General features: G+C 44.4%; 1 long non-coding RNA gene across 3 annotated transcripts in view; it reads left to right on the forward strand.

The window, feature by feature from the left end:
* The window catches only part of LOC143786035 (uncharacterized), a 98,240-nt gene extending 76,462 nt beyond the window's left edge, over positions 1-21,778 (forward strand). For 2 of the 3 annotated variants that reach the window (XR_013218217.1, XR_013218215.1), the window contains exons 3-4: positions 19,753-19,986; positions 21,267-21,778. This is a non-coding gene — a long non-coding RNA (uncharacterized LOC143786035). Of the gene's footprint in view, positions 1-17,670; positions 17,785-19,752; positions 19,987-21,266 lie in introns of all 3 variants that reach the window. The other variant, XR_013218216.1, reaches the window with a different exon arrangement.
* The last annotated feature ends 1,196 nt before the right edge of the window (positions 21,779-22,974 follow it).

Consider the following 22,974-nt stretch of genomic DNA (forward strand, 5'->3'; position numbering starts at 1 on the left):
GAACCATAACAGCCGCGCTTAGTAACCCGATATTTACCCTGGTTACCATTGTAAAAGTAAAAAAAAACCCAGTACATACTCACCTTCTGATGTCTGTCACGTCCCCCGGCGTCCGTGCTGCTGCTCAGAGCTTCCTGCTCTAACTGTCAGTGCCGGCCGCAAAGCACAGCGGTGACGTCACCGCTGCGCTCTGCTTTTACTTTACGGCCGGCACTCACAGTCAAGCAGACGGCGAGGGACGTGACACCGGAATGTAAGTATGTAGTGTTGTTTTTTTTTTTACATTTACGATGGTTACCAGGGTAAACATCGGGTTACTAAGCGCGGCCCTGCGCTTAGTAGCCCGATGTTTACCCTGGTTACCCTGGGACTTCGGCATCGTTGGTCGCTGGAGAGCTGTCTGTGTGACAGCTCCCCAGCGAAGACACAACGACTTACCAACGATCACGGCCAGGTCGTATCGCTGGTCGTGATCGTTGGTAAATCGTTTAGTGTGAAGGTACCTTTAGTCTTAGGACATTTGTAGAACGGAGGGCACGTGTAGGGCGATAGACAGAGATGAGAGAGGAGATATAAGGCGGTGCTATCATAGGACCTAGCAGAGCCACTGCTATCATAAGACCTAGGAGGGACACTACTATCATAGGACCTAGGAGGGGCACTGCTATCATAGGACCTGGGAGGGGCACTGCTATCATAGGACCTAGGAGGGGCACTTCTCTCATAAGACCTAGGAGGGGCAGTGCTATCATAGTACCAAGGAAAAGCAGTGTTATAGGACCTAGGAGATGCACTGCTATCATAAGACCTAGGAGGGGCACTGCTATCATAGGGCCTAGGAGGGGCACTGCTATCATAGGGCCTAGGAGGGGCACTGCTATCATAGGACCTAGGAGGGGCACTGCTATCATAGGACCTAGGAGGGGCACTGCTATCATAGGACCTAGGAGGGGGGCACTGTTCTCATAGGACATAGGAGGGGCATTGCTATCATAGGACATATGGGGGCATTGCTATCATTGGACATATGAGGGGCATTGCTCTCATAGTATCTAGGAGGGGCACTACTATCAGGACATGAGTGGCACTGCAAAAATAGGAAGTAGGAGGGGCATTGCTATCAGGATGTAGGACGTGCACTGCTATCATAGGATGTAGTAGGGGCACTACTGTCATAGGATCTAGGAGGGTCACTGCTATCATAGGACATAGGAAGGGCACTACTATCATAAGATCTAGGAGGGGCACTGAAAATAGCAGGTAGGAGGAGCACTGCTATCATAGGACGTAGGAGGGGCACTGCTCTAATAGGATGTAGAAGGGGCACTGCTTTCACATCATTGGTACTGTTCACTCATCTCTCTTGCTATTATGATTGTGTGATTCTGGAGTAGGACCCTGTGATAAGGGTTACGATTTGCCTCTCTAGCAATCCTATGAGCAGCTCTCACTGAAATTTTGCTCGGTCTTCCAGACCTTATCTTGACCTCCACTGTTCCTGCCATTTCTTAATTACATTTTGAACTGAGGAAAGGGCAACTTGAAAACGCTCTGCTATCTTCTTATAGCCGCCTCCTGCTTTGTGGGCCTCCACCATTTTCAGAGTGCTGGGCATCTGCTTAGAAGAACCCATGGCTGCTGTTTTTGTGCACTAGGTTAGAGGAGGCTGGGTTGTTATAAAGCTGTATAATTTACATCACCTGGCCTTTCCTAACGATGATTGTGAACAAGCCATATCCCTAACAGGCTAATTAAGGTCTGAAACCTCGGTTAAAGTTATCTGAGCGCACAAATCTCCAAGCGTGCCCAAAGTTCTGCATCTGCCCATTTTCGTTTTTGTAATTTTTAAAGTGTAAAAAATTACAATATATATATTTTTTTACTAAAATACAAAGGAACTGTGTCATCTTTAACTTTAGGACTTTTAGAGAAAATTTCATCTTCAACTTACTTAACTGTAAACAATAACAGTAATTTTGACCAGGGGTGCACAAACTTTTACATTCCACTGTACATTAACCCCTTCCCGACCTGTGACACAGCGTATGCGTCATGAAAGTCGGTGCCAATCCGACCTGTGATGCATATGCTGTGTCACAGAATGATCGCGTCCCTGCAGATCGGGTGAAAGGGTTAACTCCTATTTCACCCGATCTGCAGGGAGAGGGGGAGTTGTACTTCAGCCCAGGGGGGGTGGCTTTGCCCCCACGTGGCTACGATCGCTCTGATTGGCTGTTGAAAGTGCAACAGCCAATCAGCAATTTGCAATATTTCACCTATGAAAATGGTGAAATATTGCAATCCCGCCATGGCCGATGCTGCAATAGCATCAGCCATGGCTGGAAATCATGTTCTGCCCCCCCCCACCGCCCCCGATCTCCTCCCCAGTCCTCCGTTCTGTCCGGTACCCCCCTCCGTCCCCCTGTCCGCTCCCCCGTGCTCCTGTCCGCTCCCCCCGTCCTCCGATCCCCCCCCTGTTCTCCGATCCACCCCCCTGTGCTCCGATCCACCCCCCCCCCACCCCCTCATACTTACCGAGCCTCCCGAAGTCGGTCCATCTTCCCCCTGGGCGCCGCCATCTTCCAAAATGGCGGGCGCATGCTCAGTGCGCCCGCCGAATCTGCCGGCCGGCAGATGCGTTCCATGTACATTTTGATCACTGTGGTAAACTTATCACAGTGATCAAAATAAAAAAATAGTAAATGACCCCCCCCCTTTATCACCCCCATAGGTAGGGACAATAATAAAATAAAGAAAATATTTTTTTTTTCCACTAGGGTTAGAACTAGGGTTAGAGTTAGAACTAGGGTTAGGGTTAGGAGTAGGGTTAGCGTTAGAATTAGGCTATGTGCACACTGTGCGGATTTGGCTGCGGATCCGCAGCGGATTGGCCGCTGCGGATTCATAGCAGTGTTCCATCAGGTTTACAGTACCATGTAAACCTATGGAAAACCAAATGCGCTGTGCCCATGGTGCGGAAAATACCATGCGGAAATGCTGCGCTGTATTTTCCGCAGTATGTCAATTCTTTGTGCGGATTTCGCAGCGTTTTACAGCTGTTCCTCAATAGGAATCCGCAGGTGAAATCCACATAAAAAACACTGGAAATCCACGGTAAATCCGCAGGTAAAACGCAGTGCCTTTTACCTGCGGATTTTTCAAAAATGGTGCGGAAAAATCTCACACGAATCCGCAATGTGGGCACATAGCCTTAGGGTTAGGGTTGGAATTAGAGTTGGGGTTGGAATTAGGGCTAGGGTTGGAAATAGGATTAAGAATAGGCTTGTGGTTAGGGTTATGGTTAGGGTTAGGGGTGTGTTGGGGTTAAAGTTGTGGTTGGGATTAGGGTTAGGGTTGGGATTAGGGTTAGGGTTGTGGTTAGGGGTGTGTTGGGGTTGGGTTGTGATTAGGGTTATGGCTAGAGTTGGGATTAGGGTTAGGGGCGTGTTGGGGTTAGGGTTGGGATTAGGGTTAGGGGTGTGTTGGGGTTAGTGTTGGAGTTAGAATTGAGGGGTTTCCACTGTTTAGGCACATCAGGGGTCTCCAAACGCAATATGGCGCCACCATTGATTCCAGCCAATCTTGCGTTCAAAAAGTCCAATGGTGCTCCCTCCCTTCCGAGCCCCGACATGTGCCCAAACAGTGGTTTACCCCCACATATGGGGTACCAGCATACTCAGGACAAACTGGGCAACAATTATCGGGGTCCAATTTCTCCTGTTACCCTTGCGAAAATAAAACATTGCTTGCTAAAACATCATTTTTAAGGAAAGAAAAATTATTTTTTATTTTCACGGCTCTGCGTTGTAAACTTCTGTGAAGCACTTGGGGGTTCAAAGTGCTCACCACATATCTAGATAAGTTTCTTGGGGGGTCTAGTTTCCAAAATGGGGTCACTTCTGGGGGGTTTCTACTGTTTAGGCACATCAGGCACTGTTTAGGCACATCAGGGGCTCTGCAAATGGAATGTGACGCACGCAGAACACTCCATCAAAGCCTGCATTTCAAAACGTCACTACCTCCCTTCCGAGCCCTGACTTGTGCCCAAACAGTGGTTTACCCCCACATATGGGGTATCAGTGTACTCAGGACAAACTGGGCAACAACAATTGGGGTCCAATTTCTCCTGTTACACTTGTGAAAATAAAAAATTGCTTGCTAAAACATCATTTTTAAGGAAAGAAAAATGATTTTTTATTTTCACAGCTCTGCATTGTAAACATCTGTGAAGCACTTGGGGGTTCAAAGTGCTCACCACATATCTAGATAAGTTTCTTGGGGGGTCTAGTTTCCAAAATGGGGTCACTTGTGGGGGGTTTCTACTGTTTAGGCACATCAGGGGCTCTGCAAATGGAATGTGACGCACGCAGACCACTCCATCAAAGCCTGCATTTCAAAACGTCACTACCTCCCTTCCGAGCCCTGACTTGTGCCCAAACAGTGGTTTACCCCCACATATGGGGTATCAGTGTACTCAGGACAAACTGGACAACAACTTTTGGGGTCCAATTTCTCCTGCTACCCTTGGGAAAATAAAAAATTGTGGGCTAAAAATCATTTTTGAGGAAAGAAAAATTATTTTTTATTTTCACGGCTCTGCGGTATAAACTTTTGTGAAGCACTTGGGGGTTCAAAGTGCTCACCACACATCTAGATTAGTTCCTTGGGAGGTCTGGTTTCCAAAATGGGGTCATTTGTGGGAGAGCTCCAATGTTTAGGCACACAGGGGCTCTCCAAACGCGACATGGTGTCCGCTAACGATTGGAGCTAATTTTCCATTCAAAAAGTCAAATGGCGCTCCTTCCCTTCCGAGCCTTGCCATGCACCCAAACAGTGGTTTACCCCCACATATGAGGCATCGGCGTACTCAGGAGAAATTGCCCAACAAATTTCAGGATCCATTTTTTATCCTGTTGCCCATGTGAAAATGAAAGAATTGAGGCTAAAAGAAATTTTGTGTGAAAAAAAAGTACTTTTTCATTTTTGCGGATCAATTTGTGAAGCACCTGAGGGTTTAAAGTGCTCACTATGCCTCTAGATAAGTTCCTTGGGGGGTCTAGTTTCCAAAATTGGGTCACTTGTGAGGAAGCTCCAATGTTTAGGCACACGGGGGCTCTCCAAACGCGACATGGTGTCCGCTAAAGATTGGAGCCAATTTTTCATTCAAAAAGTCAAATGGCGCTCCTTCCCTTCCGAGCCCTGCCGTGCGCCCAAACAGTGGTTTACCCCCACATATGAGGTATCAGCGTACTCAGGACAAATTGGACAACAACGTCCGTGGTCCAGTTTCTCCTTTTACCCTTGAGAAAATAAAAAAATTGTTGCTAAAAGATCATTTTTGTGACTAAAAAGTTAAATGTTCATTTTTTACTTCCATGTTGCTTCTGCTGCTGTGAAACACCTGAAGGGTTAATAAACTTCTTGAATGTGGTTTTGAGCACCTTAAGGGGTGCAGTTTTTAGAATGGTGTCACTTTTGGGTATTTTCAGCCATATAGAACCCTCAAAATGACTTCAAATGTGAGGTGGTCCCTAAAAAAAATGGTTTTGTAAATTTTGTTGTAAAAATGAGAAATCACTGGTCAAATTTTAACCCTTATAATAAAAATTTGTTTCCAAAATTGTGCTGATGTAAAGTAGACATGTGGGAAACGTTATTTATTAACTATTTTGTGTCACATAACTCTCTGGTTTAACAGAATAAAAATTCAAAATGTGAAAATTGCGAAATTTTCAAAATTTTCGCCAAATTTCCATTTTTTTCACAAATAAACTCAGAAATTATCGACCTAAATTTACCACTAACATGAAGCCCAATATGTCACGAAAAAACATTTTCAGAATCGCTAGAATCCGTTGAAGCGTTCCTGAGTTATTACCTCATAAAGGGACACTGGTCAGAATTGCAAAAAACGGCAAGGTCATTAAGGCCAAAATAGGCTGGGTCATGAAGGGGTTAACAGTTCTGATTTTGCCCGGACAATCTGGCAAAGTGGACTTCAGAAAGGAAAGGAATTTATGTAGACGCCACCTAAAGGGGCCATTTTTCAGGAGATGTTGCTGAAAGGGTTATTACCACAATTACAGGTGATCTTGAGATTGGGACTTTGGGTCCCCTATAACGGAGCTCTGCAGAAAATCATCTTGTATGTAGCAGAGCAGAGGTGGGCATGCTCGTCCCCCACTTCATTCATTGTCTATGGGACTCGGTGAGAAAGCCAAGGACAGTGCTCCACTATTTCCAGCACATCCATAGACAATGGATAAAGTAGAGACCATGCTTGCACGCGTCTGCTCCAATCAGGACAGGGCTACCGAGCCCCATATTAAGGATTGCAGAGTCCTGATCTCGGGATCGCTGGGGGTCATACTCTCTGCCGTCGGTAAGCTATCAGCTTCTCTTTGCATAGGGGATATTTTGTTAAGCCTGCAAATGTCCTGATTTTGGCTATATAAACATTAGTGAGTATCGAGGACTAAAAATAGCAGAAAAAATAAAAATATCCCAAGTATAAAAAACTTAAATGTTTAAAATTGCTAAAAAAAAATGTTGAAATGAAAAATGATGGTGTTTATTGCAGCTCTGAATGAAGCAACAATATAAATTGTTACATTATGTGACAACACAAAACTATCCTTTATTGAGCGCAAAAAACATTAAGAAGAAGCAAAACATAGAAAAGCAATATAACCTTGTGTCCTTATAGCAATAATATGTCTCTTATTCTGCATGTTGAACATTATGAGAACAAACCCCCCAAAAGTTAGGAAATGGCAGAACTGTTACCCTCCCAAAATAAAATGACCAAGTGACCCAGCACAATATAATCTTCTGCCCATGTGTCCCGGGGCTTCGTACCTCTCCTCATCTTCTCCGTAATGCGGATTTTACTTCTCACAACGGCCCCAAGAACAAACAAAACTTTTCTTATTCTTTTGCGCATTAAGAGGAGTTCTCCATCCATCCCGATATTAATAATAGATCCCGATCGATACTCGCCGCGTCCTCCCTCCCCTCCATGAATATTTAATATCCCCGGATATAACATTAATGATTGTCAGGGTGCTGATTGCTTGTTCTTCACCCTCCTTAGAAACAGGAGATATGACTTGTATATTGATTTGCTGCTAATTCTCTATTTGCTGGCTTTGTTTAACACGTCATGCCGGACCTGGAGACTTACAGATAGGGAATCTGAGCGGGGGCGGCATTCATCAGATCATGACATCTCTATAACGTGCTGAAATAGTGGGTAAAATGTCCCCCTCTAAATGCCCCCTGCCTCCATGAAGCCAGGTACCACAGGGCTCTTTATGTTTTCTCTGAGCATACTCCCAATTCTGCATATTGGGCCTCATAAGGAGAAAGGTTTATCCAAACTGCACCCAAAGTTGGGGGCTTTATCTAGCATATCTTGAGGGGAACTTAAATGTCAAATTTGGTGGTCTCAATTTTTTAAAATAACTTCTGTCTGCTTTCTGCCGCCACCAGAGGGCGCACAATATCCTGGATTTGTATGCTGTAAGCTCTTAGGCTCCACCTAGTGGTTACTACTGGCAGAAACAAATCTTAGCGCACAACTTCTATTCATTGGGATTTAGAGATGTATCAGAAAATAGATTAATCAATTAATAGATTTTAAAGGGTTGTTTTTTTGCCAAAAATAGAAGTTATCCCCTATCCATGCTATTGGAAATAACTAAAACCCCAACTTCAGTGGATCAGTAGTTTGCACACGCGACCTTCGGTACAATTCATCGTCTATGGGAGTGCTGGAGAAAGGCAAAGCTTTCCTCATTCTGGTCGTCCAACGGAGCAGAGATTGAGCACAGAGATCTTCCCTCCGTTCAGGATGGAGCTGCAGATCGAAAGCCCTGATTTTGGGATCACTGGGGTTCCCAGCAGTTGGATCCTCTGCTGTCATTATTAGGATAGGGCATAATTTGTGATTTTGAGAATATCTTGGTAACTTTAACAGCGTGGTCCCATAAACAACAAAAATCATCTATCCCCCGATAAAGCTGATAAATGTATTGTTGCAGAGGGTCTGACTACAGGGACCCCATTGGTCCAGAGAACTGGGGTCCCAAAGTCTTCTGTGTGAATGGAACAGCAGTGAGCATGTGCGACCACTTTAATGTGGTGGTCGCACATGCTCACTGCTGCTCCATTCACATAGGGGACATCGGGTCCCCGTTCTCAGGATCGGTGGGGGTCTCAGTAGCTAGACCGCCAGTGTTCATATATTTATCATCTATCCTGCACACAGGGGATAACTTTATTTAAAGAGACAGGGGCACAAATTTGAGCATTTTTAGAAAGCTCAGATCGGGTCTTCCTCCAGGATTGTTAGCCACGTGAGCTTACGCTCTAACTGCTCCGATCCCGCGGCAGCAGTAAACACCATATAGTTCATATACGAAGCCCCTCTGCTGGGCGGCCCAATGGTGTCTCCATTAAGTTGCCGGCGTCAGGGTCATATTTGCTTTGCGCGGAGCAGGAGAGCGGTCATTACCGCCCTGGATATTTGTGTGTCCTTAAATATCAGACATGCCTTTGCATAGCATTACCGTTTAATTAAATATCGAGCGTCTCTCTTCTCCTGGCAGCCGCTGATGGGTTGTGAAAATCTCGCACATGGTTCACGGACATTGTTATTCAGGGGGCAGCAGCTTTTCACGCATTTAGTTAAGGCTATAAGTGACGCCGCTGTGACTTACACATACGGCTCTTGTCTTCCAAGCATCTGCCGCTGCTGTACAAAGAGAGAACCTGGAAAAGTCCTTGAATTGTTCTCTCCGGTTGTTAGAAAGAATATTGAATGCTTTAGTTTCTGTATATCTGCTTGTAGGAAAGATGGGTGGCAATCACTTTTATGGCCACTGCAGCCCCCATGTCGCTTGTCACCCAGCTTTCCTGAACTGCTGCATGCACATGTGGCCAGGCGAGCAGGAGTTCAACCCCTATAGCAAACACCATGCACCCCAGGATAGCCAGAATTCCCACTGTTCCAGCCACATTGCTCCATACGGCAACCACAATGTTCTTTGTGACTGCAACAATGCCCCATGCATCCAAAACGCCATCATGTGCCATCAACAGTACCCACAGTACACGCAGTGCCCCCCATTATACCAGCCACAGGGATACCCTGCAGCCACAATGCCCCTATGTAGCCACCAATAGCCCATACCTGCCCAAATGCATCTAACAGCTGCCATAATGCCCACTGTTCCAGCCATGTTGCCCCTTATTTCAGCCCCCGTGTGGTGGCCACATTGCCCTCGGTGGTAGCCACAATTCTCCTCCATGATCATGGTGCTCAAGCCCTATTTTTTCATGCAATCCCAGATAATTCAGGATTGGCCATAAAGTGTCCTGCTCCGTGCAGGATTGCAGAGAGAATTACTTATCCCTATGCTACAAGCACTAGCCATGGCAAGCCATGATGTCTGCGCTAAGCTTCTTGTCTGAATTGTGCCCAGCTTTATCTGCCCTGGGATGATGGGAGTCTTTGGTGCCCCTCACACATCAGTCTCCTGACTCCGGTTGTGGGGGCACCTCTGTGATTGCCCCTATATGCACACACTATATATAGAGGAGACCCCCGCACACATCACTCTCCTGACTCCGGATGTGGGGGCACCCCTGTGATTGCCCCTATATGCACACACTATATATAGAGGAGACCCCCGCACACATCACTCTCCTGACTCCGGATGTGGGGGCACCTCTGTGATTGCCCCTATATGCACACACTATATATAGAGACCCCCCAACACACATCAGTCTCCTGACTCCGGTTGTGGGGGCACCCCTGTGATTGCCCCTATATGCACACACTATATATAGAGGAGACCCCCGCACACATCACTCTCCTGACTCCGGATGTGGGGGCACCCCTGTGATTGCCCCTATATGCACACACTATATATAGAGGAGACCCCCGCACACATCACTCTCCTGACTCCGGATGTGGGGGCACCTCTGTGATTGCCCCTATATGCACACACTATATATACAGGAGACCCCCGCACACATCACTCTCCTGACTCCGGTTGCTGGGGGCACCTCTGTGATTGCCCCTATATGCACATACTATATATACAGGAGACCCCCGCACACATCAGTCTCCTGACTCCGGTTGTGGGGGCACCTCTGTGATTGCCCCTATATGCACACACTATATATACAGGACCCCCGCACACATCACTCTCCTGACTCCGGTTGTGGGGGGCACCTCTGTGATTGCCCCTATATGCACATACTATATATACAGGAGACCCCCGCACACATCACTCTCCTGACTCCGGTTGTGGGGGCCACCTCTGTGATTGCCCCTATATGCACATACTATATATACAGGAGACCCCCGCACACATCAGTCTCCTGACTCCGGTTGTGGGGGGCACCTCTGTGATTGCCCCTATATGCACATACTAAATATACAGGAGACCCCCGCACACATCAGTCTCCTGACTCCGGCTGCGGGGGCACTTCTGTGATTGCCCCTATATACACACACTATATATAGAGGAGACCCCCGCACACACCAGTCTCTGGGCTCCGGTTGCGGGGGGCACCTCTGTGATTGCTCCTATATGCACATACTATACACTGTGTGCAGAATTATTCGGCAAGCTGTATTTTGATCCCTTGATCCTTTTTATACATGTTGTCCTACTCCAAGCTGTTCAGGCTGAGAGCCAACTACCAATTATGTAAATCAGGTGATGTGCATCTCTGTAATGAGGAGGGGTGTTGTCTAATGACATCAGAACCCTATATAAGGTGTGCGTAATTATTAGGCAACTTCCTTTCCTTTGGCAAAATGGGTCAGAAGAGAGATTTGACGGCTCTGAAAAGTCCACAATTGTGAGATGTCTTGCAGTGGGATGCAGCAGTCTTGAAATTGCCAAACTTTTGAAGCGTGATCACCGAACAATCAAGCGTTTCATGGCAAATAGCCAACAGGGTCGCAAGAAGCGTGTTGGGCAAAAAAGGCGCAAAATAACTGCCCATGAATTGAGGAAAATCAAGCGTGAAGCTGCCAAGATGCCATTTGCCACCAGTTTTCCATATTTCAGAGCTGCAACGTTACTGGAGTAACAAAAAGCACAAGGTGTGCGATACTCAGGGACATGGCCAAGGTAAGGAAGGCTGAAAAACGACCACCTGTGAACAAGAAACATAAGATAAAACATCAAGGCTGGGCCGAGAAATATCTTAAGACTGACTTTTCTAAGGTTTTCTGGACTGATGAGATGAGAGTGACTCTTGATGGGCCAGATGGATGGGCCAGAGGCTGGATCAGTAAAGGGCAGAGAGCTCCACTCCGACTCAGACGCCACAAGGTGGAGGTGGGGGACTGGTCTGGGCTTGTATCATCAAAGATGAACTTGTGGGACCTCTTTGGGTTGAGGATGGAGTGAAGCTCAACTCCCAGACCTACTGCCGGTTTCTGGAAGACTTCTTCAAGCAGTGGTACAGGAAGAAGTCGGTATCGTTCAAGAAAAACATGATTTTCATGCAGGACAATGCTCCATCACAGGCCTCCAACTACTCCACAGCGTGGCTGGACAGTAAAGGTCTCAAAGAAAAAATAATGACATGGCCCCCTTGTTCACCTGATCTGAACCACATAGAGAACCTGTGGACTTTCATAAAATGTGAGATCTACAGGGAGGGAAAACAGTCCACCTCTCGGAACAGTGTCTGGGAGGCTGTGGTGGCTGCTGCACGCAATGTTCATTGTAAACAGATCAAACAACTGACAGAATCTATGGATGGAGGCTGCCGAGTGTCATCATAAAGAAAGGGGGCTATATAGGGCACTAATTTTTGGGGTTTTTGGATGTCAGAAATGTTTTTTTCTATATTTTGTGCAGTTATATTGGTTTACCTGGTGAAAATAAACAAGTGAGATGGGAATATATTTGGTTTTTATTAAGTTGCCTAATAATTCTGCACAGTAATAGTTACCTGCACAAACAGATATCCTCCTAAGATAGCCAAATCTAAAGAACCCCACTCCAACTTCCAAAACTATTAAGCTTTGATATTTATGAGTCTTCTGGGTTGATTGAGAACATAGTTGTTGATTAATAATAAACATAATCCTCTAAAATACAACTTGCCTAATAATTCTGCACACAGTGTATATAGGAGACCCCGATGCAGATAATCGGCGCAGTGTGAAGACTTTTGCTCTTCCAGATTAGCGCGGCTATAAATGTCTGCCATTAATCGTAGTCTTGGCGTTCACTTAGCGGCATCTATTTGCGATGCAGAACCGCTCAGCCATGTAATAGTTTCCCCGCCATTATAATTGTGGCTCCTGTGTTTTGTCATTAAATATATGTTTGGAGAATTAAGTTCCGGAGACTAAACGGAATATAGATTATTCCATAAAATGGGCCATAAGTCACAGTACAGAGGGGAGACCCTACAGGGGACGTTCAGTTATGGGGCCGGGAGGTGGGATGTGGCAGCGCGAGGCCGTATGGCCACGGACAGATCATTAGGTGCAACAGGGGGCGGTTTCTATAGTCCTGAAAAAAGTCACTTTGCAACATAAACCGTATATCACGTCTCTGAATGCGCAGTGTCCTGGATTATATAGCAGAGCTGTTAGGGCTCGTCTAGTGAGGCCGATTCCAGCACAGACCGGAGGCGGTGGTACAGCAGTAAAAGTAATGGAGGCTGGAAGGCAACTGGAGGAATGGAGGCTGTAGTGGACCACAGGGAGACTAAGCAAAGTAGCAGAACCAAGGTGAACAGTAGAGCTGTGTATGTCAGGAGACTCCCTGGTAGTGATGTAGAAGAACCCAGCAGTACAGCAGAGCTGAGTATGTCAGGAGGCACTATTATAGTGATGTAGCAATACAGCACAGCTGGGTACGACATTAGACTCACTGGTAGTGATGTAGAAGTACAGCAGAGCTGAATATGTCAGGAAGCTCCCTTGTAGTAATGTAGAAGTACAGCAGAGCTGAATATGTCAGGAGGATCCTTGGTAGTAATGTAGAAGTACAGCAGAGCTGAGTATGTCAGGAAGCTCCCTTGTAGTAATGTAGAAGTACAGCAGAGCTGAATATGTCAGGAGGATCCTTGGTAGTAATGTAGAAGTACAGCAGAGCTGAGTACGTCAGGAGACTCCCTTTTATCGATGTACCAGAGCCCGCCTGACCCGGCCTGTATGGCCTTGGAGTGTGACCTCAGAAGTGCGCAGTAAGACATCTGATAGTAACCTCACCAAAACTATATCTGTTGGGCGGCCAGAGCAGAGGAAGGACACAGAATCTGGTGCTGGAGTGAGGACAGGTGGGTAACAGTGGTCCTGTGCAGAAGACCCCATCTATGATATGTATATGCCCCAGCAAGACATAAAGGGAGAGTCTGTATAATCTCAGCTGATTGATGGGCATTTCAGTAGATGGACTCACAGGGGGGAGAACAGCCACAATGTTCCCTGTGGCAGCCATAATTCCCCTATGCAGCGTATTTGTAAGAAGGGATCATCTGAAGTCATCCATATCTGATTGACAGGAGTCGCTGCGGTTCAGTCTCAGTCTAGTGACTGCAGTACCAGGCATGGCCACTGCCAGTTGTATGGCGCTGTGAATGACAGCTACTGTATGTTGGAGCACCGCGGCACCACCATGAAGGTAATCTGTGAGGTCACCAAGTGTAAGACCCCCATAGATGACTTATTCATGGTGAATCTAATGACTGGACCATTTATATTACAGATCAGGAAAAACCCTTTAAATCCTATGATTGTAATGGTCTTATCGGACTTCTGGTGGTCAGACGGCACTTTCATTTTTTTTTTTTTTTAGAAACATACATTTATAAAGTGCATCCCAGAATAAAAAAAAACTATTTCCAAATACCCTAATGGCAGTATTTTAATATAATTAAGCCCACCAGTCCGGACCGCCATCTACTTTTCCGCAGCAGGGAAAACTATCAGTCTGGAGGACTCTACATCCATTTCATCCCATAGATTTCACTGAGCAGTGTGTAATGCTTTGTTTCTCCTGTGGAGGCGCTGCAGGGAATTTTCAGATTGATCGCTGGAGGTCTCCTTATTGATCGGCTCATTATCAATTAACAATCTAAAGTACGGGATCCCTTTAAGATTAATATACAGTATCACAGACGTGAGCTCCAGTGCAGAATACTCTGGTAATAATGTATGTGCATAAAATATTCCAGAACTCGGCATTTATTTGGCGGCCACACTATGATCCCCCAGTTAAAGGGCCGGCGTCCCCCCCGCTAGTGCCGACTCATCGCAGTCTCTTTTCCTCTTAATGAGCCGGCGCCCTCTCGTCGTGTGATGTAAGCGTTCTGTACATGCCACGCACAGACATTTCAGGATCCCCCTGGGGCTGATCTCAAGACTTTGCAGAATAATTTGCTAACAAATAAAAAAAAAATCTTGTCCTAATTGGGGCAGCCTGACCTTATCCCGTAGTCCTAATTTGGAAAAAAAAAAGAAAAAAATATAAAAAACCCCAAAGATACTGCTGATTCTGGATAAAAATGCGCTAATTTACATATCAATTACCAGTGGCTGCGCTACGGGAGCCTGGAGCGGTCACAGGAATAGATAGGACGCTGCAGTCAGATTCTGGGAGGCAGCCCCCAAACTGGTACGAAGTCACCCAGGCTCACGCAATAATATGATTTAAAAGGCATCAATTCGATTTTTCTCTAGAAACTATGAATTCATGTGACTTTATGAAACTTTGTAATATACTTTATTAGAGTAAAGTGACGTCTTTCCTACTTGTCAGCAGTCGTTAGTTTTCTGTCTGCAGAATTAGAAAACTGACATAAATGGGAACCTACCACTTTAAAAAAAAGTTTTGATGTGTTGGAAGTTTTGCTGGCAGAGGTCCTGATGATGAGACCCCCTGTCACTATTACTATGGTCTCCCGTCGTTTCTAATTGACAGATTAAACAAAAATAATGCTGACTACCGGGAGCCACCACAAGGGGGAGCTCACTGCATATTGTTCTGATTGTTTTTTACTTTATACACCATTTGCAGGAAGCGCCCTCTAGAGGAGGCTGCAGGTATCACATGTAATTTCTAAAATACCCCCACACGTTAGTTTTCCTGATACAGTCTCCCAAACCCTAACTCTGACTTGTTTAGAAATGTCATGAAAGTAAAATGCGAAGAATTATGCTTTTTAATTTAAATAAAGTTTACAGATTCATTTAACTCTTCTATCCCTGATTTTTCCTGTTATCATTGGTCAATAGATTCTAATGAGGTATGGATAAAAACACTTATGATATTTGACACTTTTGTAGCAACTCTGATGCAACATGTCAGATTTCCTGTTCCCTGAATAAAAAGGACCAAAAACAAGTCAGTACAACAAGTAGACAGTCTACTGTACAGCAGATACAACATCATATGATCAATTAAAGAGTACTGGTCATTTCTGGTGACTTTTCAGAATACATAATCATATGTGTGTACAAGAGGAATAATACCTGTTTCCACCTTTACTGACTTTATCTTCAGTTGTCTCCAGTGGGTAGAGACGAGTTGCTGTGATGTCTCCCGTTCACAGTGCACAGAGACGTGAGAGATTCCTGCTTTCCTGTCTTTATGTAGCACACATTCAGAAGAGGTAGGAATACTAAGCAGTGCTACTGTGAATCCAACACTGCGGTCACATAAAACAATTACTAGAAAGCAGCAGCATGGAGTACATTACACATTGGTACTGAGCAGTGTAGATGTGAATTCAGCATTGCAGTGACATAAAACACTTACTAGAAAGCAGCATGGATGACATTATAAAGCAGTATTGAAAAATGTGGCTGTGATTCCAGCACTAGGGTGACATAAAAGATTAACTCTATGGAGTACATTATACAGCGGTACTGAGCAGTATGGTTGTGCATTCAGAAATGAGGTGACATAAAACACTGAAAAGCCGCAGCAGTATGGAGGACAACATACAGCAGTATTGAGCAATGTGGCTGCGATTCTAGCACGGGGAGGAGATAAAACACTAACTTGCAGAAGCAGCAAGGATGACATAATACAGAAGTACTGAGCAATGTGGCTGTGAATCCAGCATTGGGGAGATATAAAACACTTACTAGAATACAGCATAGAGGACAATATTCTGCAGTAGTGAGCAGTGAGGCTGTGATTCCAGCACTGAGATGAGATAAATCACTTACTAGCAGAAGCAGCACGGAGGGCATTATACAGCAGTACTGAGCAGTGTGTTTGTGAATCCAGCACTGGGGCAAGATAAAACACTAAGAAGAAAGCGGCAGAATGAAGGATATTATGCATAGTAGTAAGTGTAGCTGTGATTCCAGCACTGAGATGAGATAAATCACTTACTAGCAGAAGCAGCACGGAGGGCATTATACAGCGGCACTGAGCAGTGTGTTTGTGAATCCAGCATTGGGGTAAGATAAAACACTAAGTAGAAAGCAGCAGAATTACGTATATTATGCAGAGTAGTAAGTGTAGCTGTGATTCCAGCACTGGGATGAAATAAATTACTCACTAGAAAGCAACTTCTAGATTTTAGCTGCCGTTCAAAACGAATTCTGAAATCAAGAGCCCGGTGAGAGGCGAAGAAGTGGCTCATAAGTGGAGTGAAAAGCAAATTTCTCTAATGAGATGTATTACAAAAATGAGTCATCTTCGCTTGTAGTGTTCATTGATGCAATGATTATGGAAGGACAGGGACCATCTGAGCATAAGCAGCTGCTCAAGGTTTGGTTACAGAAACTCACAACCCTGCCGGATCCTTTAAGAAGAAGTTGCGATAAATCAAGATTCTGCAAAGAAGCCTCCTACTAATTGCAGTGTGTACATGGGGCTGCTGCAGCGGAGTGATCCCATATGTAAATATAAGATTTATGGCCTATTCGATCCGCGTCAGCATGTTAGAGCCACCTGGGGCCCCCTGCGCCCATTATTCCCCATCGGAGTCACGGTGAAACAATGACCTCACTTAACTGTTTATTCATCATTGTTTATGCCATGAATAAGATATGTGATGGGTCACACCGCAGACACACTCTGCCTCCTGCAGCCGCCATTACGCCGGCCGCAGACGACGTCACCGTACATGATGCACCGCGCTAAGTGCTACTTTATAACCAGAAGAATGCGGAGACAATGGAGCGAGATCAGATTCTATATTATTATTATTTATTATTATAGCGCCATTTATTCCATGGCGCCTTACATGTGAGGAGGGGTATACATAATAAAAACAAGTACAATAATCTTAAACAATACAGGTCACGGCTGGTCCAGTCCTCCAGGTAAAGTGATGGTGCGGAGGGAGAGCAGTAGTGTAAGGTCCTGTTCACATTAACTCCCTGATGTCATTGGCGGCATCTTATCAATTATTATTTGCAATGCCCTGATAGCTTAGAAGGTAGCGGTCATCAGATTCGTGCTGAGCCCCACAGGTAGAGACAGCCAAGCTCAGCACGAGGACCGCTGCTGCCTGTGATTGGTTGCAGTGGTCACAAAAAACACCTAGTGATATGCTGCTCAAGTCACCTGACTTCTGCAGACAATCATAGGCTGCAATACTTCTGCTGCTTGGTTATTTTTTATTACAGGTTCAATCTCCTGAGGAATGTTTTTCTTTTTTGCCCAGACAACCCCTTTAATAACAACTGACAGGGCCGTAACGATCGGGGTCACAGAGGAGACGGCTGAGCCCATGCCGGAGGTGGGGGGCCACTGACAACAACGCCTACTTCAGCTGGATGTGCGTATACCAAGAAGGAACCCAGGGTGGAGGTCATTATACCATAATGGGGCCCAGAAGGGCGGACATTATTATAGGATGGCGACAGTATACCAGAAAGGGCCGATGATGGGGACATTATCCCACGATGGTGGACATTATTACAGTAAGGGGACCAGGACAGGGGTCCTTATACCAGGAAAGGGCCCAGGATGGGGGGCATTATTACTGGAAGGGGCTCAGGAATGGAGACATTATACCAGGAAAGGGCCCAGGATTGGGGCATTATTACTGGAAGTAGCTCAGGATGGGGATATTATACCAGGATAGGGTCCAGGATAGGGGGCATTATTGCTGGAAGGGGCTCAGGATCGGGAACAGTATACAAGGAAGGAGCCGATGATGGGGGACATTATCCCATGATGGTGGGCATTATTACAGTAAGGGGCCCTGGACAGGGGACATTATACTAGGAAAGGGTCCAGGATGGGAGGCATTATTACTGGAAGGGGCTCAGGATGGGGGACATTATACCAGGAAAGGGTTCAGGATGGGGGGCATTATACCAAAATGGGGCCCAGGATGGTGGACATTATAGGATGGGGGACAGTATACCAGGAAGGGGTCGATGATGGGGGACATTATCCCACAATGATGGACATTATTACAATAAGGGGCCCAGGACAGGGGATATAATACCAGGAAGGGGCCCAGGATGGTGGTCATTATACCAGAATTGGATGGCAGCATGGTGTACATTATTATACTGTAGAATGGGGACAGTATACCAGGAAGGAGTCGATGATGGGGCGCATTATCCAATGATAATGGACATTATTACAGTAAGAGGCCCACGACAGGGGACACTATAACAGGAAAGGGCCCAGGATGGGGGACATGATTACTGGAAGGGGCTCAGGATATGAGACATTGTTACAGGATGGGGCAAGGATGAGGGATATTATTACAGGAAGGGGACATGACTGGGGAAACTATTACAGAAAGGAGCCAGGACTGGGGACATTATTATAGGAAGCTTTCAAGATGGTTACACTATAACACATATGTCTTTATAGGATCTAGAATGCTACAAAGGACCTTACAAGCCCATGGGACTCTAAGTATGCCACCAGAAACTAATTAATGTGAACTGTCTACAAACAGTTGAGGACTTAGATTGACATGATCGGGCATTGATGGGATAGCCACTTTAAGACAATTAAGAAATAATGTAAAACTCTTTATATGCCCAATAAAGGGACCATCTTTTGCTCATTTGGTTGAGTAAAATGGAATGACAGTGGTTATTAAATCCAAAAAAAATCTTCTATGTAAAAATAAAATGCAAACACCCCAAATTCAAAAAGACATAGCCATATTAATCTACTCATTCTGAACCTATGATTTTGAACAGATTTTAATCATGGCTCACTCTGCTCCCTCTCCCTTCATAATCACATTTACACATGCTCATTAGATGCTTTAATACAACAGATAGGGTCAGAGTCTGTTCATTGCTGCTAATGTACATGTGCATTTCCTGAAACAACAGGAAGTTAGAGTCTAAAATATCCCTAGTGGCTGCTGCGAGAATTGCAACATTTCTAATTTTTATTTCAATACAGATATGAAAAAAATCGACATTGCTAGAAATTATACAAAAATATACATGTAGCAAAAAAGAAAACATTTAAACAATATGTAATTTTCTGATGGCAGTTTCCCTTTAAAGACAGTGGAAACACTATAAATACACAGCAGCAGCGGCAAGTAGTAGGAGCAGTGATCTTATTGGCTGCTCTGATCCGCTGCTCGACTATTAAACCATTTTCATCCATTAGGCTCAGTCTCCAATCTTCTGATCTAAAAGTCAAGAAAGATATAATAGTAAAGTCCCGACTTTATTTATTATGACTTGTCAATTTTTTTTGCGGAAAACTGTCTTCCCGTGAACGATTTCCTAATAATAATCATTTCTTTATCTGTCAGGTTCTAGGCACGAGATTTTCAGCGCGGAGAAGCCGCTATTGACGTTTATTAATACGAGCAGACACCCATTGTGTTCCCTGTTCTCATTAACAGCCTGCAACTTCCATGGAACGGCGGGCAAATTATCATAAGAATGGCGAAGAAGTGGAAAACGAGCCAATAAGTGAATATGGCGGCTCTGAGATAGTAATACTGAGCTCGCAGGGTGAACGCCGCTCGGACCTGGGATTGTTGGTAGGATCCTAAGACGCTGATATGATATGAGTAGCACAGGCTTTAGTGGGTGTAACCAGGGATGCAATCAGGGCAGGAGACAAGGGGCAAAAACTCACCGCTGGGCAACCATCATCCCGCCGCCAGCACGGACAGCACAGAGACTGTCAATCATGTCCAGAGGGGGCGTGACTGCAGCATCTGAGGCCGGACTCATCTGAGCAGACGCCAGCCGGACTAATCCTGGTAAATACGCATACAACGAGGTGCACTGTTTAACTTGATTTTTGCAAGCCCTAAAAAAACAACACTGGTGGCGTTCGAGACCTGCAAGGTTCCCTTAAAGAAATTCACCGTGCAAAGGATTAATGACCTACCTGTAACAGTGTCCTTATCGCCAAAAATAAAGACACATCCAAGAGTCGCAATTCCGACACCGAAAAAAGCTAAAAAAAAAAAAAAATGCAAACGAGTTTCAGACGAGTATCTTTAGACATTGCGCAATGAACATGGACCCTCGTCTGAAATGAGTCTGCATTTCTTTTTTTTTTCAGTGTTGGAGTTGCAACTCTTGAATGCGTTTTTATTTTTGTGATAAAATTATAGCTTTTGGCAGATGAATCTGATGCTGGACACCTTTTCCTTTCCATAGTTCTCTGCGGCACTGTCAGTTTTCACGCAATTAATTTCTTCTTAGGTGAGATGACTTTTACTATTATAGTAGACAGCAGCGGTCAGGAGAAGGAAATCAGAATCCCTAAGATTGCTGGTTGTGACTATGCTGCAATCCTAAAATATGTCATGTGTGATAGATGGGGTCCTGTCTGTGAGTCCCCCCTTCATTGGGCAAATGTGGTTTATATTTGGTGATGTATCCACAATAGGAGCATTAATGCAAGGAACTGCTTCTACTGATAGTGCCATTGTGGCTTCCTGCAGCCACCACTAGAGGGAGCTCACTGCATGCACATGTACACACTTCCCATTGCATGCAATGCTTGCTGTATACATTCACATGTAACTAGCTCCCCCTTGTGGCGTCTGCAGGAAGCTAAAATAGTATCATTTCTCAACTGTACAGACTTTATACACAATGGGGCCCGTTCTGAGTGCACAGATTGCTCTGTGTACCCCATCATCTTCTTGCTTTAGCTTTTCTTAAACAGGAAGAGTTGCATTGATACAATCATAAGAAAACCATCATTCACTGAAACATCTGGTGCATAAAAACAAAGTATTCCCTATGATTGTTTTCTCTGAAGTAACCCTTTAGTCACACTTATTCCTTTGTCTCTTGGCAGAAAGATTAAGTCAGAAACTTAAAAAAAGTCAGTGTTCTTCATCTGTGCGGGTGATGGGTTATTCCCAACGCTGCCTCCAAACGACACGGTAATGTCAGAACATTCGGACTCCGACTCCTCATCCTGCCCCCTGACCTTGGATGTGACCCAGAGGATGTCACACGGCGCCTTCTCCTGCCAACTGGGGCTGGCGCTGATCCAGAAAAGAGAAGAATTGAAAGAGGTTTTTTTTCCTAAATGAGGTGTTAATTACCATAATCTGGTAATTGAGTACAATTAAATTATGCAGAACTAATGGATTTACAGTGATACCACAGGATTGTGATTTGGGAGGGGGTGTGTATAATCAAGGGTGGGAATGTGCAGAGAAAACTGCATCAGCAAAAGCCTCTCCTCTATCTGTATCCTGACAGCCGGGCCGTAATGGAGAAGACAGGATGCAAGCCTGACAACGGCACACAGCACATACGCCGCCAAATGTGCCGCCCGGATCACTGTCCATGTACATAGGAGCAGTATTATAGTAGTTATATTCATGTATATAGGGGCAGTATTATAGTAGTTATATTCTTATACATAGGAGCAGTATTATAGTAGTTATATTCTTGCACATAGGAGCAATATTATAGTAGTTATATTCTTGTACATAGGGGCAGTATTATAGTAGTTATATTCTTGTACATAGGGGCAGTATTATAGTAGTTATATTCTTGTACATAGGGGCAGTATTATAGTAGTTATATTCTTGTACATAGGAGCAGTATTATAGTAGTTATATTCCTGTACATAGGAGAAGTATTATAGTAGTTATATTCTTGTATATAGGAGCAGTATTATAGTAGTTATATTCTTGTACATAGGGGCAGTATTATAGTAGTTATATTCTTGTACATAGGAGCAGTATTATAGTAGTTATATTCATGTACATAGGGGCAGTATTATAGTAGTTATATTCTTATACATAGGAGCAGTATTATAGTAGTTATATTCTTGCACATAGGAGCAATATTATAGTAGTTATATTCTTGTACATAGGGGCAGTATTATAGTAGTTATATTCTTGTACATAGGGGCAGTATTATAGTAGTTATATTCTTGTACATAGGGGCAGTATTATAGTAGTTATATTCTTGTACATAGGAGCAGTATTATAGTAGTTATATTCCTGTACATAGGAGAAGTATTATAGTAGTTATATTCTTGTATATAGGAGCAGTATTATAGTAGTTATATTCTTGTACATAGGGGCAGTATTATAGTAGTTATATTCTTGTACATAGGAGCAGTATTATAGTAGTTATATTCTTGTACATAGGAGCAGTATTATAGTAGTTATATTCTTGTACATAGGAGCAGTATTATAGTAGTTATATTCCTGTACATAGGAGCAGTATTATAGTAGTTATATTCTTGTATATAGGAGCAGTATTATAGTAGTTATATTCTTGTACATAGGAGCAGTATTATAGTAGTTATATTCTTGTACATGGGGGGCAGTATTATAGTAGTTATATTCTTGTACATAGGGGCAGTATTATAGTAGTTATATTCTTGTACATAGGGGCAGTATTATAGTAGTTATATTCTTGTACATAGGGGCAGTATTATAGTAGTTATATTCCTGTACATAGGAGCAGTATTATAGTAGTTATATTCTTGTACATAGGGGCAGTATTATAGTAGTTATATTCTTGCATACAGGGGGCAT

Source organism: Ranitomeya variabilis, chromosome 7 (genome assembly GCF_051348905.1).
Source record: "Ranitomeya variabilis isolate aRanVar5 chromosome 7, aRanVar5.hap1, whole genome shotgun sequence".
Classification (NCBI taxonomy): domain Eukaryota; kingdom Metazoa; phylum Chordata; class Amphibia; order Anura; family Dendrobatidae; genus Ranitomeya; species Ranitomeya variabilis.